Source organism: Sinohyriopsis cumingii, chromosome 12, assembly GCF_028554795.1.
Source record: "Sinohyriopsis cumingii isolate HCF-2022 chromosome 12, ASM2855479v2, whole genome shotgun sequence".
NCBI lineage: Eukaryota > Metazoa > Mollusca > Bivalvia > Unionida > Unionidae > Sinohyriopsis > Sinohyriopsis cumingii.
The window spans coordinates 80,800,659-80,815,168 of record NC_142972.1 but is presented as its reverse complement, the minus strand read 5'-3'; the positions used below and the strand labels follow the sequence as shown (position 1 = coordinate 80,815,168).

The 14,510-nt window shown below is 34.9% G+C and overlaps 1 protein-coding gene across 1 annotated transcript in view; it reads right to left on the bottom strand.

Annotated features, from left to right (window-relative positions):
- Positions 1 to 6,512, bottom strand: part of LOC149786824 (interferon-induced protein 44-like) — a 208,531-nt gene extending 202,019 nt beyond the window's left edge. The window contains exon 1 of the mRNA XM_089978270.1: positions 6,381 to 6,512. The gene's annotated coding sequence lies outside the window, so the exon portion shown is untranslated. The remainder of the gene's footprint in view (positions 1 to 6,380) is intronic.
- Between the last annotated feature and the right edge of the window lie 7,998 nt (positions 6,513 to 14,510).

Here is a 14,510-nt window from a genome sequence, read left to right as displayed (position 1 = left end):
CTGATTGGAAGCTATTTACGTCATAAGCTATGTCACTAACGACTGGTGCAATAGGAGATAGTATAGTTAAGGAAGCCTTGAGCTAGTTGCTATCTTGCATAAAAATGTAAGTTAGTGTTTTTGTAGTCTTGATCCATGATTATCCAGCCTATTTTTCTCGACATAAAACTTCAGTAGTTGCTAAATTTTTTGCATTGGTTACCATTCTGGCTGTCTTATTTTTGACATTTTTGATTTCCCGTTTCCCAAGTAATTTATAGTCTTAAATTGACACATTTTTAAAATATGATACTGCCAAAATAATTTATTGTTGTGTAATCGCATGTTTTTATTGTCTTACTTGGATCCATAAAATCCCTGAAATTTTAAATTGTCTCATAAAATTGTAAAACGACAAGTGATATTTCGCTCTTACTGGGTCATTTATAGTCATCGGAATGGCTTATACTAAAGTAAAACAAATATAGGAATAATGTATATGCTTATGTATTGTGTTGTTTCTGTTTTTATTTATACTACACCAAGTAAAGTTGGAAACATAAATCAATTAAATAAATAAAATTTACGAAGCAAACGGAATTCTGAAATTTTCCCTTGGACAAGGAGGTGGTAATTCTACGAAGTCCTCTTAAGTGTAGTGAACTACAGGTGTATAAACCTCTGTCCCCGTAGTGTATGCCATTTACTACATGTGTGTCATCCCCCGAATGTAAGTGGAAAACACATCATATCAGTAAAATAAATATGTAGTTTTTCCAAGCATCTAGACCCTGATATAAGTTTTCGTTTAAAATCAAACAAAATCCTCTATAAAGGAAGCGTATAAATGCTTTCCTTGAGGTGGACCTCCTAATGTATGTGGATTTACAAGGTCCTCCTAATGTAGGTATTGCTTGTGTGTGTGTGTGTGTGTGTGTGTGTGTGTGTGTGTGTGTGTGATTCGTGTTTTTAATGTAGCTTTAACATTTTTGTCATATCGCTGTGATGTCTGCAGTATGGCAGTTTATACTGATGTCTAGAAATGGGGCATCATACCACATACATATAGCATCATGCCCCACCCAGTCACATTATCCTGACACCAGGCCGACCAAGTCGTAACACTAATATCTTAATGCTGAGCACCAAGATAGCAGCTGCTAAAACCGTTTATAGAAGTCTTTAGTACTACTCAGCTTGGGTTCAAACCCATAACCTCCAGCATCCAAGGCAGATACTCTAACCACTTAGGCTACCGGAGCAGTCTCCATCAGAAAAGAGACTTCAAAGGAGGCATAGTCAGACTAGCAAGTATACTTTAATCTATGGAGAAGTGGCAATATGGGTTACCGAGTGTGAGAGATATTCTTGAAAATGTGGTATCTGGTTAATCTGCCATTCAACCAGGGAACATGCCACTCAACACTGTATATTTTGTAAGAAAGACCCATACAACATCTACTGAAAAAAATTAATGTAGCATATTTGAAACAGAGCATGGTAGATTCATATAGCTTTTCAGTGTAGTCACATGACTGATGAATGTCACTAGCCTATGAAGAAATGTGTTGTATGTACATGATGGCCTAATAAAAGCTGCATTGCTCTGAAAACAACGTCGGGTTTTATATGTGTGTTAAGCAGCTGACTGTTATGTCCCCATCTAGTGGACAATATATCAACATGGTAGCAGCAGTGACCAATTAGGGACGCATTGATAATTCTGCAGTTTTAGAGGTAAACTGATTTTAGAAGTTACGCATATTGCATCCTTTATCACAGTGTCGAGTACCAGTGACGGGAAACTAATGATAACATGGTCGACGGTCTCCTAAGCACATTCCACATACCGCCAATATTAAATGCAACCGATGGGAACGTTTCGGAAAAACTTTAATCATTGGAAAATACAAGCGCAGATTTACCTAACTGCAAGTGGAGCAGTTGATAAAGAGGATGAGGTACAAACGGACATAATTTTGTATTGTTCAGGACCATATATTTTGGATCAGTTTGTATGTCAGTCATGTTCTCGGTCCCTCACCCTGACGGATAATCGAAGTTCTACTGTACTTTAAAAATGCAAGTGTTACAAACAGCTGAAGGATTTAATGCAATGGATTAAAAGTGTGTGTAATGATGCTTTAAAACGTGAGTGAAAAACACGTGCGTGCAATACGTTCTTATATTATTAGGCATCTTAATATCCTTATATGTTATTGTTAAGATCTTAAACCTAACAAGCACACAAAATTTCATTTATCTACTCACAGGAGGCCCACACCACAGGAGTCTAACGTTTTATCAATAAAGTACGATGAACTCTCTGACAACACGAAATCACTTTATCGTTACTATAAATGGACACATGGAAGCGATAGAAGACGTGTGAGCAGATGGTTGGGTCACGATTGAACTAATTGTGTACATTTATAGTACCGATAAGGTGATTTCGTATTGTCAGATATTTAGTCGTACTTTATTGATAAAACGTAAGACTAAGTGTCCACACAACGCTTCAAGCAGTCAATGGCGACTTACAAATATGTATGTTTGTGTTGGTTAAACAAATTTTAAAAGGAGATCAACTTATGGAGGGGGTTGAATTATGTCCTGTCTTTTATATTTAGGGGGTGGGAGGAGGGTGTTGTCCTGGGGTATTTTATCTGTATCCGATATTATTTATAGGTAAATTACCCTAAGCAACGATAAGAGACCCACCTCCACCCTCCATAGTGCTGTGGCACTTTGCAGTATCTCCAGTACCTAAATTGCATGTAGATTAAATCAAACAACCGATCCTTAATCTACAGTATGGACTCTAAGAAAAATGCAAGTCACTGTGAGCTATTTTGGCCCAGTTTGCAACAGGAGTTATTGACGGAATATTCCAGCACAAGCAACAGTCACCTAGTCAGTAAAATTGCATGATCAACCGACCTCTTCCATACTTTGGAATATTCCTCCTCCTGTCTACACTGCTAGATCCCTGTTACGTGTACAAATTCCTGCACTACATTTACAGTAATTACAGTGCGCGTTATGTAACGTAACTGCAAACCCGCGATCATGTTTTAGAAGACGGCTTGTCCGGAAGCTGACTAGGCCTATATAGAAGCACGCGCATCACGCTCGATGGTATCAGTTCGGAGGTTAAACCTAGAAGTGAGCAAAAACATCTAGCTAATATTTGGGGCTATGGTATTTCATTATATATGCTAACAGTTCGATACGTAAGAACGATGATGATCAAAAATGCATAATATCTCCGATAGGCTGTACCGTGAATATCTATTAAAAAATTAAAATATAAATATCTATGCATCATTTTAAATAAAGTTGACTTAAACATAAGTTTCAACCTTATTGCTATTTCAATTATATGTATCAAGTGGCTGATACGCTTTTATTTTTTACAGAAACAGTAGAAAATCTTGTTTGACTTTTGGGCCACACTAGATATATTCTTTAGGCGACCGCGGTTGCTCAAATAGTCGCTCGTATGTCGACCAAAGGTCGCATTTCTGCTAACACACATATATATGGTTATGTATATTTGACTTAATTATATCTGGTTTAATATATATTTATTTCAATTTAATTGTCAGTTTAAATTTTTTCCAGTTTTCATTACATGCTATTGTAATGTAAATTTATTCACTAGAGATGATACTTTTTTCAGAAAATAATTTGACCTTGACTGTTAGTTTATTAACACCAGGTGTTGATCTAAATCCTGACCTTGATTCAAACTTTGTAGCAACCACGTAAACAAGTTCTATTTTTATTTTAAAATGATTGGTTTTTGTCGAGGTCATGATGGTACTTCGTGTTTAAGATGTAAACAATTTTTTTTATTTCTTAGACTAAAATGATTGGCTTTCGTCAGGGCCACACTGGGTAATCTTTAAGAGGTACCTAATTTTTACGAGCTTCGAGAACATGATCACGTGACCACCTGTTTACGTTTTAGAAGACGATATAACCTATATTTTGGAGAATTATTTTCAGTAGACGTTGGGCTGTTACACTGGAAGTTGTATGTTGTGCTGTTCTTTCAAATTACTTGCATTGGAGTTGTTTCAAATTATTTGGATTCAAAAGGATTAATTTTCTTTTCCTGGGAAAAAACATGTGCTCATGTGAGATTCTTAATCAAAGACAGTTCTTATTAAAAAAATTATTCAGCTTTCCAAAACCGGAGGGATAATTCTTGTTTCTAGAAGGAACTTTAGACTTCAACATCACATATTTCAGCATATGTCATCGTCTTCCATCATGGACTCTTCGTCGGGAATTCGAACTTGAGTAGAAAATTTAGTTATTGGGATTTTAAAAATTGTATTCTTTGATTAATTTTGGATTTGATTCATAAAACCTTAAGTTCATACTATTTTAATTTTTTCAGAATTTTTTCAGGCAAATAAACTATTGTATTTTTTCAAAGCTTGTTGTTTGCACTCTCTCTTGTGTTACTGTTTATTCGAGCCTAAACATATATATATATATATATATATATATATATATATATATATATATATATATATATATATATATATATATATATATATATATATATATATATATATATATATATATATATATACATAATTGCCGGGTCTTAGACCCGACAATACAGGTTTAAGGCTAAAATACGTTTTAGTGACATATGAAAGAATTAATTATGATATATTGATTATGGACCTACATATACATTAGCACTTGTTAATACCACATTATTAGACATATATTGACAATTAAACAGATGCAGTGATAATGAAGGAAACAAAAGAGAAGGAAAATGCCATACATTAATTACCAAGTTACATACTCGAAATGCGAACTGATCAGTGTTGATTGGCAGCAATATAGATATATGCAAACCTATCATTCCAATGCTCTTAATTTCTCTACTAATGAAGCTTATACGATTTATTATAATTAATTTGATCCATCTCTAATACATAGGCCACTAACGTAAATAATAACTTTAAGACGTTTCGCGCTTAGAAACATTGATTTCCAGCTGACAGTGGAATGTGGTAAAATTGTGATATATCTTAGTGAAAAGATGATTTGTGTCCCTGGCATAATATAGGTGATTCACTTCAGAATCTGTTTAATTGTCAATATATTTCTGAATTACGAAAACAATATATGTGCTGGAGGTACCTAAGAGATGAAAATACACACAAATTTGGTTAGTTGCTAAATCGCACAAATGTTGAGGAACAGAATAAATGAAACAAATTACTAGAATTGATATTTAAATAATTCTGAACTTACTTAAAGTCAAAATAGTCATGTCCATTTCTGTTTACATAACAAATGTGTATGCATTATTTCTCAATATGTATTCATTAATTAAGACAAGAATAGTTAAATTTGTTCATGATTTCTTTTCTGAATGTTCGCAACTTTTCATGCATCAAAAACGATAATACATTATCGGTTGTGTATCCTGATTTAATTGTTTGCACATTCAATATCTCTTTTTGATTTATCTGATCTAAGAAAATGAAACTGTCTTTCTAAGTTGTACATCTTCTCAAAGTCTTGTGTTTCACACGTCCATGCATGTTTTCCATACATAGAAAAGTACACATTAACAAGTAATATCTGTAAACGTTCCTGTGATTATTAGCTAATTCTATCAAGTAACCATTAACAATTAATTTTATTACTTCTATGAGGACCTCTCTCTCTTTGACTTAATGTTGTTGTCATGTACATATTTTGTATCGTTATTTGAGGAGGTTGCTATATTAATGGAGAAACGTATCGGATTACCAAAACTTTCCAACTTTTTTTATACGACGGTGAAAACATAACCTGAAGCAGCCTGTTCAGTTTGTATTCCCTAGACTACATTGGCCATGATTGAGATCTTGCATGAAATATAAATTTGTCATGCCAAGAAGGTACATTAATTTAGCTAAACATTAACCGTATGGTCTCTGTAAATATAATTAGCTGTCTGTTGTACTTAATGTTTATAATATTTGCATTACCTTACAGTAATGATAGAGGTTCTGTGAACTAGAGAAATAAATGAGCCCATGGATTTCTAATCTTTGCTGAATGATCCGTGAGCATTTATTTATCATAAAACAGCGCACGATAGTTATTCTTGTGTAGTCACTTGTATCAGGTTTAGAATTTAATCCTACACAGCAAAGCTTTTTGCACAAACGTGTACTAAAGCAGCACGTTGAACAGGGATGTTTGTGTACGACTGACATAACACAGTCTCGTAAATCAAACCATCTCATTCTAGTTTCATCATGTCATACTTGTGCTTAAAGAATCTTTTTAAAAAGAATGACTATTTAACCATCTGTTGCATGTATAGTAAGTATACCGAGTATATGATATATGCTTTAGAAAGTTTAGTGTCTTACCCATTCTATGAACGCGGTCGGTTATAGGCTCAGTTGGATATACACTGTTAGAATTTGTTCTTGCTTGCGATTAAAATACCCAAACCTTCCCTTTAAGAATGTATGGCAGAATGATAGGCGTGTCGTGACATGCGCTGTAAATCGTGGGCTTGTATGAAAACAGCTGAAAACAAACAAACACCACAATAGACAGACAATATCTGCCATTAAATAATGGCCATTTTGTGTATAATAGCTGCTTTATTAAGAGTTTCCTCTGGGTAAATACACGTGTGTGGTACATGCACGTAGCTGACTGAACGTGTGGATTTTTAGAGAATTTTCAGTCCCAGAAACTGCAAATTATATGCTTTAGATTAAGTTCACAATTTATGGTCAGTATTCATCTTGTCTCTTCCATGAAATACCATTTCATTTTGACAGAATTATTAGCTGATAGTTTAAGCATTTCCAGCCTGGCAAATCTGTTAATAAGTATTTGACATCAGTAGTGTATCATACTTCCTTCGTTTGAATTACTGTGTATATAAGGTTCTATTTTGTATATTCAATCAACGAAATACAAAATCATTTAAACATTTTTACATAAAAGACCAGAAGGGATTTAGGTTTTCTGTTATGGGAAGGGTGTTGATATAGATCCGTCTGACACATAATGATTTACTATTTGCTTGCAGGAGATGTTTGCGATCATAAACAAAATAGCATTGACAAGTGTTTATTCACTGAACCATCTAGTGCCTATTCATCTTTTCCTTATGAAACAGAATCCCCAGTCTTTAATATTATGCATGGTACTCATTCTCGTTTACATGTTTACTACTACTGTCTTGCCTATAAGTCAGGTCCAATTGCAAACAACATAGACCGAATCTGTCACATAAGGCACTGATTGAGGATTCAAATACACTATTATAAAAATGAAATTAAATAGTTCATGAATAGACAGACAACATATCTTTATTTTTTTAATTGAATTTTTTACCAAAGAAGCCTAAATTTTAATTCCACACATTGCAAACAAATTGATTTCTCGTTTTCTCTACTTCTATGACAGTAATTTGCAATGTTGGTAAAATGGCAAGAAGTCAAGGAAACTGTTAATCTTTAAATAGCGGTGTTTTTTTTAAAAAAAAAATTGTTTTATCAATCTCATTATTTGATCATTTTTATTTTTAGTGTAAAATATTAAGTATTCATGAGGCTTACATTTTGTAATTTGGGAGTGCATGGATGATTCTGTTAAATTGCAGATTCGTGGGTCACAGTTATTTGCCCTAACACCTAATACCACAGTGCAGTTTTTAATGATGAATCTAATTGTAACAATCATTATTAAAAACAAAACAAAATTATATATATATATATATATATATATATATATATATATATATATATATATATATATATATACAACGTGACAAATTTTATAATTTAGACAAATTTAACGATGTGTAATATCAACCCCTAGCTTATTAATGAATGGAAAATGCTTTGACCCATCTGATAATATGGATGGTTGAGATTATGACTAATTTACTTAGCATGTCTGAGTGAATAGTATGCACAAATATTTATGTACATGAACTAACAATCATGTATGTTATATATATATATATATATATATATATATATATATATATATATATATATATATATATATATATATATATATATATATATATATATACATATATATATATATGTATATATATATATATATATATATATATATATATATATATATATATATATATATATATATATATATATATATATATATATATATATATATATATATATATATATATATATATATATATATAATTAAATAAATCTTGGTTTCCAGTTGCATGGAATAGCTGAAGATCTGGCGCAGGTTTTGCATTACTGTATCACTTGTAAAATGAGTACAACTGCAAACTGCACAGACAATCTCCATTTTTGGATTTAGGCAGCGGTGCAAAGATACGTCCGGAGCCCTATATGAGGTCTTCCCGTGGAATCTGTCGTGACAGAAACATACATTTGATATCTTCGCGAACATCTTTGTAACCGCGAAGAAGTTCTAGGTGAAGTCAGTCAACATACTCTGCTATGACATCACTGGCAGTTTTCTGTTGTTGACAGTGTATAATGGATTGAAGATCATGCCAGACACATTCATGTTCAGATATTTGTACAGTCCAAAGGACAAACAAAATGTTGGCGAGGCCATACGCGTCAATTGCGAGCAATAGCATTAACGTGTTACAGGTGTCCCGAATCACTTTAGGCACGTGTGCGCATTGTTGTGTTATATAGATCACTGATGCTTGTTGTGTCGACTTCGGGAAAATATTCTTGCATATGTTGTTTCTGTGTTCAACCATCGTTTCGTCGTACACGCCAAGATTTCCTCTCTCGTATTAAGGTCTTCAATGGTACGCAATTCATCGAACGTGGAAAGGAAATCAATGTTGGAAGATTTGATTCTTAGAAATGACTGAAGCGCTACCGTAAAATATCTGAACACCTCATACCACGGTCCAGCGTCTGCCAACGGCGCGAAATGAGTTTGGAAACATGTCACTGTGTTTGGGTACTTTGGACTTTGCCTTCGCATACAAATTTATGACAGTAAAATCTGAGCTATTTCAAGTTCGTGATGTCATGCTGAATGTCAGTTGGTGTATAACACAATCATGCCTTCATATTGTATGTGCTTCCCCATGAAAACTCGTTCTGCAAATCCCAGCTCAACTTCACAAAAGTAATTGTCGAGTTCCTATCGTTTCATGACTTTAACAATTAACCGATGCCTCGAGAAGTACCTATCACTCGTACCGATGATGCATGTTGCAAACATGAGCTTGCTTATAATATCTGAGTACGTAAGCGTGTCGAGCTAAATCTCATTCATTACCTCAGTTCAATTAATTGTGCACTAGGATGGATATCAAAGGAGGTATGAAGGTTAATATTCTCATTGGAGGTCAAATATATTGATATATAATAATGAAATAACAATCCATCATGCACAATAGAAACATCATTTCAGATGGGATGTTATCCAAAATCTACAACAGTCCTCGCGGATACTGGAGGGGTGAAGCAGTCATTAAAATGTTAGCAAGTGCTGCAAACGTCATCCTTAGGACTGCTTGAACATGGTTGGCTAAACAGGCGTTGTGGCAAATTTATCTACCTTTATCAAAAACTATTTCCTGTGGAAGCTGTGATGTGAAAATATCCAACGAATTCATGAGTCTGATCTTCTGTTTTTTTCACATGATAGGGAACGTGAAAGTACAAACAAATACGCATTCTCCATCGTAATGTCGCCAGCAGATACAAAGAAGCGGAGCCGCTGACGTCTAAATATTTAAGATTGTAGTGGATGTGCTTAGACTTATTTATCCAAGTTCACCGCTAAAATGGCAACGGTTGTTACTGATTTATCCAGGTAAGTATTTCTTGGAGTTTTTGCTGCGTTGTTAAAAATATAAGGTGCTTGTTCGTATTTGACACGTTAACATACAATGCGACCAGGATATTGTGGAACGATTTAGCATACACTTATGGAACAATTTATTTCGACATCAGTACACGCAAGAAGAGTCAATGACATCTCAGACCCAGAACGCTCAATCTCAAATCGCAGAGCGATTTCGCGAGTGGATACTACGACTTTCAGCAGCTATGCAAGCAATAAATAATGATGTCACGCGCAAGAATGTGTTAAAAATTATTGTTCCAATTAGACAAAGGACTGTCACCGTTACCTACTGCCTGCATTACGCTCACTTGGAAACGTCCTACTCAGCCCGTATAGTCTATCGATGTATTTCCAGTCTTGAACTTGATTGATTTTCCATGACAGCCTACACGTTATTATTTGGTGTCCGCTGGCAAACGAACAGTAAAGCCGCCAAGTACACAATTTCTGCAAGAAGAATTGAAAGCCATTACAGCTGATGCAAAAATTAAATTGTCTATTTTAATGCTCAAATATGAAACGTTTAAGCTTATTTACCATCGCGTGGTGCCCATAGGCATAAGCGGTTTTTTCTTTCTGGAAATATGTATCAAGTGGAAACAAATCACCTTGGTCCAACGAGACTCACTAGCAAGACATGCCACATACATGTCGTGATAGATATCTTTGGCAACAACAACTCCTTTCGCTTTTTTGATGTTCTTACCCCTCTGCGGTCCTAGCACGATCGAGCACATTTTAGGATTGAGTACGGATAATCACTTATGTCAAATTCGTTTACAAGCATGTCCAGTGTCATATCCGAAGAGAAATTTTCAGTTGTGATATGCATAACGAGTGCATCGTTGTCAGTGTATAGTGTCTTGACATGATCATGGTTGAAAGGTTTTATGTTTTAATAATAAAGCATGCACATGAGTAAATTTGACAGATCCAGCACAGACGAACCAATATAAGTTGACGTTGTCAACTTCAGCTTGGGTTGCTTGCTGTGGACATAAGCGACTCCGCCGTCAAACAGCTTGCTTGATTGAAATGCGTTGTTAATGTCCAATTATGATATTCACCTATGTTTTGACAACCAAACTCTGACCAGACTGTCATTACATGTTAATAGTCGTTGGCAGAAGTACATTCGTAAGACTGCAAATGAAAGGTTGCAGTCGGTGGCAAAGATATATTATTTTATGGGTCAACAAAGTAAACATTCCTTAGCACTTTCATATCGACTAGTGATTTTCAGTCTATCAATGATATTCACTACAAAGTTACTCGCTATTGCTGCATTTGACGCTGTTGCTACTGCTTACATTTTTGAGTGGCCATAATAACTGCAAAAGTTATGAAACACAACAAGGATTCTTGTTTTGTTTCCAGCTGCAGTTTGCATGCATTTTCTGCAGCTCTTCTTTGCGTGCCAATGATATGAGAATAAGATTACCACACGTCGTCCAACTCTAAACCGAATCGTACGTGGAAACATTCATGTAAAAGGGTTTGGTGATCCTCAAAAACCTAAACACTGTCATTGACGTCCGCCTTATTTACTAAAAGCAAATCTATGCATGGTAAGCTTGTATAGTCTCAGCAATTTCTTTCTTTTGTCATGAAGTAATCATGCATTTTACATTGGACATCTTTTGATACTGAGTGGGGTAGACATTTTTTTAGTCACTAAAAACCAACCCACTTGTCTTAAAGAAGTTTCATCTCAAGGGGACTTTTCTCGTAGGTCTTCATCCTCTGGAAGAATTATTGATATTATTCTAACCTTGAAGACAGAAGACGAGGCATCTGTGTCAGGGGTACTTCATCAGTGTCTGAACATGTAAACACTTTCATAGCCAAGAAAAGCCAGAGGCAACATGAGGGGATACGACTTTAAATGGGCATTGGGTATCAAACACGCTGCAATGATCACGTTTTCAAGCTCTGTACATTATCAAGATCAAATCGTCACTGTCAATCTCCGCGTTTTATAACTGAGTTTTCCTTTGATATTCACTACTTTGAAATAGCGGTTTGGATCTGCCAAACTCTCCGTCTTTTTCCCATAAGCGATCTATGTGGTGAAACATAATGGTACAAGTAGGATGTGGGTAAGAATTTACATTTGATCAACCGTTGGTGTTGGCGAATGTGTTCCACCTCAATGGTTTCTGTCAACATCTCGTAAAGCCTGGTTGGGAATCGAGCATATTTACACAGTCAATGATACAAGGAGCACACACCGATGTTTTTGATTTCTGTCAACTGGGATTCCTCCATGTCCTACAGCAAGGATAATGAATTCGTCCGTTCTCCAAGCATACGGTCGCGTGGATTCAAAGGTTTGATGTCTGCCACGTCATAACTTTCAGTAATGCTTCTAAATTCTGGATCTGTTTTGAAACGTCGATTTTAATAGTGCTCTCACAGTTCCATTACTTTTTTGTCAATGACAGTCTAACATCAGGCATACAAGACTTCCAAGGTAAACTTGCAGGTCTCCTTGAGGAATTTATAGAAGATCAGGGAGTTTTCTAAATCTCAGTCGTCCACAGAAAGTCTTCCAATCTCTTTTCCCAAACGATTTTAGCAAGCATATCCATTTGTCTTTGCTATCTCACAAATAATGTAGCCAACGCAAAATTGGGGCGGAGTGTTCTTATATCTGCATCGGTGTTGTAATAGTAAAAGTCAGGCGAACCTATTTATTAGCTTCAGTATTGGAATAGTGTGGAAAATAGCTTTTGACATTTTTATCATTCCAAACGTTTTTGGTATTCTAACAAGGGCGTGGTAAGCAATACACATAACTTTAAATTATACAATACTTTAGACTATATTTGGCCCACTTAAATTTAAATGAGTTTGGCTCAGTTGATGTTGACTGTACGACAGCATCTTGTTCTGAACTATTTTTTCAACAGAATTTACCCATCGTATCCCGTAAAATTGGGAATTATGATTGTCCCATTTCGACGACACTCTCCGGAACGCCGAATGTCTTGTTCCGTCCAAATGTCGTTGTTACAGTGTCAGATCCATAAAGCCAAGTCGGGAAGAGTACAAGAGCCCTGAAGGAAATTTCAGATCCTCCTGGAAAGTTGTAAAAATGTGGACTGTGAAAATATATAGATGCTTCGATGCACTTCACACACGCATGATGTGCTACCTATAGATCAGAGATGTCAGTACGAGTCCTTTGTGTACATTCAAAGTCAAAAAGGTAAAATCCACTTGTCACTTGTTTCTCCAATTCATTTTCTTTTTTTCTTTTTTTGATGTATTTTTATGCTCAAATTCAGGATTGGATCAGAAAAATGGCATACTAGGATGGCACTAGAAAAACTCGTCTGGTCTTGCGTATTGTTAATTTGAATTAAACTATGCTTTTTGCTGCACTTTAAGTTGACCAATAACACTTTTATGCGAATTCAGCTATCTCAAGGGGGTAAAGCATGTGTGAAGAGTGGCTTTAAATCGGTTATGTTAAATTTGTCACTGAGATGTTGGACTTATTGAATTTTGTCGACGACTCTGCCCGAATTTTGTAGAGCACGTTTTGATTGATGACATTTCAATCCGTTTCAGTTAAGTAGAAAGTATATGTGATGTGTTGGATTGTAGATAAAAAAAATTAATATTACCATTCTCGTTTGTTATTATAAAACTTTAATCTCTAAAATACTTTTGACCCCACAAAAACTTTTGAACCTATAAACACTTTTAACCTAATAGTACCATCCCATGTTAAACCTAAAGACTATTTTAACATATAAAACTAGCTAGCATTCACTCATGATCAAATGACAGTTTCGTAAAAAGAATATGAAGTCATGTTGAATGGAAAGTGAATGCACTTTCCTCTCCACCAACACACATGGAGCCTTAAACATTTTCTGCAGCGGCTGCTGCTGCTCTCTCTCTCTCTCTCTCTCTCTCTCTCTCTCTCTCTCTCTCTCTCTCTCTCTCTCTCTCTCTCAACAATTCTAGATAAGTATTTCTCGTTTCAAATGAACACTATATGCAAAGTGCTGAAGAAGAGACACCTAATAATGGAGAAACAGGAACATACTTTTGCCATACTTAACTTCAAACGTTATTGACTAAACAGGTTACCTATCAGCTTACACATTACAATTGCAAATGTTGGCCATTATCTGAATAATTTTCAAATTCCTTGCATTACTCTGAATATTCGCTAAGATAATAATATTTATCCTTTAATCTACTGATCTATCAGAATAGTTATTTCGCAAAAGGTTATCATACACATGAACTATAGAATTATGTGCATTCTTTGCCGTCTAGACATATGCAAGACAATTTTAATCTGAGATTTTAAATCTAGAGATTTAAAATCTCAGATTAAAATTGTCTTGCATATAAAGTGAGTTTTGTATTTGGCAATTTAATGATTCATATTTCAGTTAACAAATTATTACACCAATTGCCTAACCTAACAGAAACAATTCGTATTTCACTTAGCAAATTATTAAAGCAACCATACAAGTGTAGGTATACCTGTTGACCATTAGTACTATTGTACTATTAATGTAAACACACTGAAACACGAATATCTAAGTCACGAAAACACATTTATTGATGCTTATTTATTTGTTATACTTGTACTCAAACGCTGGTAATATTGATTTCTGCAACAGTAT